We start from the raw sequence: 6,000 nt of genomic DNA on the forward strand, positions 1-6,000 counted from the left end.
GTACATGAGTAAAAATCTTTACGTCTCTGTCTAAATGTGTAATTTATAGAAATTTGTAACAAATACCATAAACAACAGAACAGTCAATATAACATAGAAATACAGTTGCAACTGTATTCATCAGTCTGATGGCCTGGTGGAAGAAGCTGTCCCGGAGCCTGTTGGTTCTGGTGTTTATGCTGTGGTACTGTTTCCCAGATGGTAGCAGCTGGAACAGTTTGTGACTGGGGTGACTCGGGTCGCCAAGGATCCTTCGGGCCCTTTTTACACACCTGTCTTTGTAAATGTCCTGAATAGTGCAAAGTTCACAACTACAGATGTGCTGGGCTGTCCACACCACTCTCTGCAGAGTCCTGCGATTGAAGGAAGTACAGTTCCCATTCCAGGCAGTGATGCGGCCAGTCAGGATGCTCTCAATTGTGCCCCTGTAGAAAGTTCTTGGGATTTGGGGGCCCATACCAAACTTCCTCAACCGTCTGAGGTGAAAGAGACACTGTTGTGCCTTTTTCATCACCCAGCCGGTATGTACAGACCACGTGAGATCCTCAGTGATGTGTATGTGGAGGAACTAAAAGCTGTTCACCCTTTCAACCCCGGATGCATTGATGTCAATAGGGGTTAGTCTGTCTCCATTCCTCCTGTAGTCCACAAACAGCTCCTTTGTTTTTGCAACATTGAGGGAGAGATGTTGAGGGTCAGAGGTGAGGAAGCCCACTCTTAACATCTGCCGGCGATCTGACAGGACGTCCAGGATCCAGCTACACAAGGCCGAGGTCTCTGAGCTTCTTGTTGAGCCTGGAGGGAATTCTGGTGTTGAATGCTGAACTGTAGTCCAAGAACAGCATTCTCACATAAGCATCCCTCTTCTCCAGGTGTGTAAGGAGGGTGTATATAGAGTTCTGGCATAGTCTGTCGATCGGTTGTGTCGGTAGGCAAATTGTAGGGGGTCCAGTTTGGGTGGTGGCACGTTGCAGATGTAGTCCTTGACCAGCCTCTCACAGCATTTGCTTATTATTGACGTGAGTGTGATAGGATACCAGTCGTTCAGACGTTACCCTGGTCTTTTTTGGTACAGGAACAATGGTGGATGTTTTGAAGCAGGAGGGCACTCTACACTGGGAGAGGGAGAGACTAAAAATGTCTGTAAACAAACATTCTAGAGCCTAATGATATATATTTTTGTCACATCTGTTTTCATTTCCTGTAGTCTGCCGTCATATTGGCCGATGAATGGCCTGTGGTAGGCATTGTTCCTTCTTTGCTGCATGGCCGCGCAGTAGCTGAAATGCTCCCGCGCACATAGTCTTTGTTGCTATGAAGCTGGGATTTTCTTAACATTAAAGCACCACGCAGCTTTCAGACCTTGTCATTTGGGTTTTCCACTCCACAAGGGTGGAGAAAAGATGTGGGGTGGGGATTAGCGAAGACTTTGAAGTACAGGGGCCTTGTGTTTTTGTTAGCAGCTAGAGAGGCTTCAGAGCTGCCTGTGGAAAGGGTTGTGTGAAGAGAGACAGCGTAGGACTTTGGGGGAGTACAAGTGTATTTGGGGTGAATATGAGAATCTTGGCAGTTGTATATCCAACTCAGGCCACAGCACTTGTCTGAAAACGGTGCCTGATCTAATCGAACCAGCACTCCACAGAACCAACCACTGCAAGAACCGTTGTGGGCACAACGCACCACACAAGCTCTCAGGAGCCGGGCTTGCTATATTCTGAACCTTACCCAGGCGGCAAACATCGCTGATAGCTAACTCTTCAGTTTATCACATTCAGATTCTGATTTATTTATCACATGTAAATAAACATACAGTGAAATTTGTTTGCGCTAACAACCAGCCATCACCTAGAGATGTACCGGGGGCAGCCTGCAAGTGTTGCTACACGCTCATGCCAGGACACAGCACGCCCACAACGCTCGGCAGAACAACACAAAACACGACAAGAGCAAAATAAGCGCCTTTCCTCCTTCACACCCACTCACTGAGCCCCAGGACAGCCTGTCTCCCCACCTCCAGTGGACAAGGCTTTTGGTTTATATCTGCTTTGGTCATTGACACTCTCCCATCTCGGACCCAATGGTATTTTTTGTCACATCTGTTTTCATTTCCGTCATATTGGCTGATGAATGGCCTGTGGTAGGCATTGTTCCTTCTTTGCTGCATGGTCGTGCTGTAGCTGAAATGCTCCCGTGTACATAGCCTTTGTTGCCATGAAGCTGGGATTATCTTAACATTTAAACAAAATGCCACATAGCTTTCAGACCTTATAAAAATTTCCAGTTCAGAGCAGTGGTTGGTCCGCATGGCTGCTAAGAAGATTAGAGGGAACGTAGGCAGCATGTGTGGGAATGGAAGGGGCAGATGTCAACCCCACTTCCCCTGCCTGACATTCCCTGTGTTCCTCACGCGGGGACCGGATTTTGTACGGGCTGTCAATACCATTAGAAATAATCAGAAGAATCTCTCACTTTACTCTGCTTTATCTTGTCAGGTGCTGTCTGACATTGTCAGAGTTTTTAAAAAAAACTTTTATTTAGGTTTTGTTTTTGAATAGTCTGACAGGATCTGATAGAAAAATGTCAAAATTCCAGCCAGATTCCCAAGCAAGTTTCTGGGAGTTGCCACGGAGCTACTGGTAATACTTAATAGCAGCCCCTTAGGCACGAGTTGAGCAGCATTACTTATTGTCCATGCTAGCGTATAGAGCATAGTACAGGCCCTTCGGCCCACAATGGTGTGCTGACTTTTTAACCTACTCTAAGATCAATCTAAACCTTCCCTCCTGTATAGCTCTCAATTTTTCTATATGCCCATCTAAGCATTCCTAAGGTCTCCCTCTACTGCCGCCTCAGGAAGAACTTTATACACTTTCTGTGTAAAAAAACTTGCCGCTGACGTTCACCCCCCCCCCCCACCCTTTCACCCTTCTTTACTTCGATCTCCTTAAAACTATGTCATCTCATATTAGCCATTTTCAGGGAACCAGGGAAGTTGAGGGCCGGACACTCGCCAGGGACAACCAGGAGTCCAAAGCTGATCCTAGGCTATCAGGCTGATCTTCCTCTCATCTTCAGCCTTGCGTTTAGAGTCACGGCGGAGAGGCACGGAACTGCACACAATGGCCGCAAACCGTCCAGTGAAGATTCGGTTTTCGCACGGGTCTCCACTACCTGCACTCAGTCAGAGAAATACAGACAGAAATAGGCCATTTGGGTCACTGACTGTCAAACACCAGTACACTGATTCTAACCTAACCCATTTCATTTTCCCCACATTCTCACCATCAGGTCTCACCCCTTCCAGCTTCTTCCATTTCAGTTTATTTCCATATTAACGGTTATTACCAATGGCCAAGTAACCTGTCAATCTTCAGATACAAGGAGGGACAGGAGCACCGGGAGGAAACCCCCACAGTCGGGGGAGAATGTGCAGGCAGCACGCACACAGCAGCAGGTGATGGCTTCGAGCCAGGAGTTTGATTGTGTACTTTTGTATGTAGGCTCAAAACGTACAAGTAATGTGTTTTCCAAATGCACACACCAGGGGCAGGAAAACTGTAGGTCAGGGCAGTATCTGTGCACAGGGAACATTTCAGGTCTCTCACCGTTCATCGGCGCTGAAACACGAGGAAAATTTTAGGACCAACGTCACAAAAGAGGCAGATTTAAAGGAGGAAAGAAAATTGATCTGAATGTAAAGCCAGAATATGCACAGCGGATCATCAAGAGGCCCAAATGGGAGCTGTTCTGTTTCCGTTCTAGTGGGGATAGGGTGACAGAATCAGGAGAGGCAAGACAGTGGAGGGGGTTGAGAATCGGATGATCAGCGCGAGGAATGAGTGAGGAGGGGGTGGGTAGACGGGCTGGTACAAATGAGGGCTCGCAAGCATGTCTGATGGCCTGCAATTTCGGAAAACCATTTCAAACCCGACAGGGCCTGAGTGCGAGTACTGAAATAGGTGATAAAGGGGTAACACATGAACAGGAACGGAGATGGGCTCGTCGCAGGAGTGGGTAGGCTAGACCTGGATCTGCAGTCCAGAGGTTTTTAAAGTTGTAGTCATACAAAAAAAAAGCATAGAAACAGGCCCTTCAGCCTATCTAGTCCATGCCAAACCATTGAAAATGCCTACTTTCATTGTCCTGTAGCTGGACCATAGCCCTCCCTACCCCTACCATCCATCTACTTGTCTGAACTTCTTTTAAACATTGAAATCAAACTTGCATACAACACCTGCACTGCTAGCTCACTCCACACTCTCACGACTCTGAGTGAAGAAGTTTCCCCTCACGTTACCCTTTTCAACTTTCAATCTTAACCCATGGCCTCCAGTTGTAGTCCCACCCAAACTCAATGGAAAAAGCCTACTTGCATTTATCCTATACATACCCCTAAAATGTTGAATACCTCCATCAAATCTCCCCTCAGTCTTCTACATTCCAAGAAATAAAGATTGAATAGTATTTTCCTTATAACTTGGGTCCTCCAGTCCTGGCAATATCCTTGTAGATTTTCCCTGTACTCTTTCAACCTTAATTACATAGCTAGCTTGAGGGAGTTGCTATTCACCCAGTAATGGATACGGGAGAGGCAGTGGTGGGGAAGTGAGCTGGGGACTGACTCTCGCCTTCAGAGCTGACAGTGTCAGGTACCAGGGAGGGGACAGAATGAGAGAACAGTGACGAGATGATGTGACTGGATGGACGTGCACGGGACCAGGTGAAGGTTGCTCTTACCCAATGTAAAGGTGGTTCTGGCAGACAGCACACTTTGCAACGTTCAGCTCAGGAACCAGCGGCGTGCAAATCCAATACTGGAAGAGTGAGAACGAATGAAAAGTCGATCTAAACGGTAAGAGTGTTAAGAAGATGTTGTGAAGGATTTTGGTTCTTTCTTTACTCGTAACCAACATTCGTGTCCCCTCTCCCCAACCACCACAGGGAAAAAAGGCAGCCTGTTCACTGACAACAAACTGCCTGGTGAAAGATTGGGGCCAACTGACCCAAATCTAATGCCGATCGACCCAACTCAATGAGGTGAAAGGTTTCAGCCTACTTCAGCAATCCTTACAGCCAAAGCCCTCAGAGCTGGCATTAGTTGACCTGTCAGCTGGGTGGTAGAGCTTTGCACAGTTTCAATTCCATCCACTGTTGAGATGTGGCAGTGGAAGTTGGCATGGACCTTGAGCAGATATCAGCGAGTTTGTCTCGCAGGCAGGCGCTACTTGGTTGCTAAAAATTACTTTGTAATTATAAATTGTTGGATTATTCAGCCCAGTCCATGTTCATGATTATTCTTCACTTAAAATGTGTCCCCACCCCATTCCCAGAACTCAACAGCCTTCCCTCAACCACAAGGATATCCTGTTAAACATTGTTACAATCTTTGAACTATTGTAATCCAGGGCTTTATCCACTGGCGTTTGACAATGACAGACCTGTGTAAATGGAAATGTGTGCATGTGACTGGCACCCAAAGGCCAAGGAACAGGATTTTCACTTTTGTTTTGACCCTAGTTTTAATCTGCAGCTCCATCGTGTTTTCCCCATGGTTTGACCGAGAAGGGTTTATTTATAGGGAAATTCAAGATGGCCATTCCACTCTCAGGCAGTGCTGCTACGCGCTCCCCCCCCCCCACAGGCCATTTCAACTCACCGGTTGTACAGTGAGGCTTTTGAAATTTCATTCTGTTCAGCAGTGAGTCATGGGAGCCAGGTTATTTGCCTATGGTCATCTTTGCTACTTAAAACCCAGACGGCGTCCCACTCGACTTCACTCGGAACAGTGGCCATGTTTATTTCCCGCTCTCTCCCCAAGCCGGCTGTTCCATTAGAATGAACTGGGTCGCAGGAGCCTGGCCCCATGCCGATGTTGGTCAGCTGAGGTCAGTTCTGCTTTCTCAAGTGGAGTTAAACTCTTCCAAATAATTCCGCAACAACCCAGCCAGTATTTACCCTGGAAACTGCAGTATTAGACAAAAAGAATCCAGACAGTCTCTC

The sequence above is a fragment of the Hemitrygon akajei genome, chromosome 19 (genome assembly GCF_048418815.1).
Source record: "Hemitrygon akajei chromosome 19, sHemAka1.3, whole genome shotgun sequence".
NCBI lineage: Eukaryota > Metazoa > Chordata > Chondrichthyes > Myliobatiformes > Dasyatidae > Hemitrygon > Hemitrygon akajei.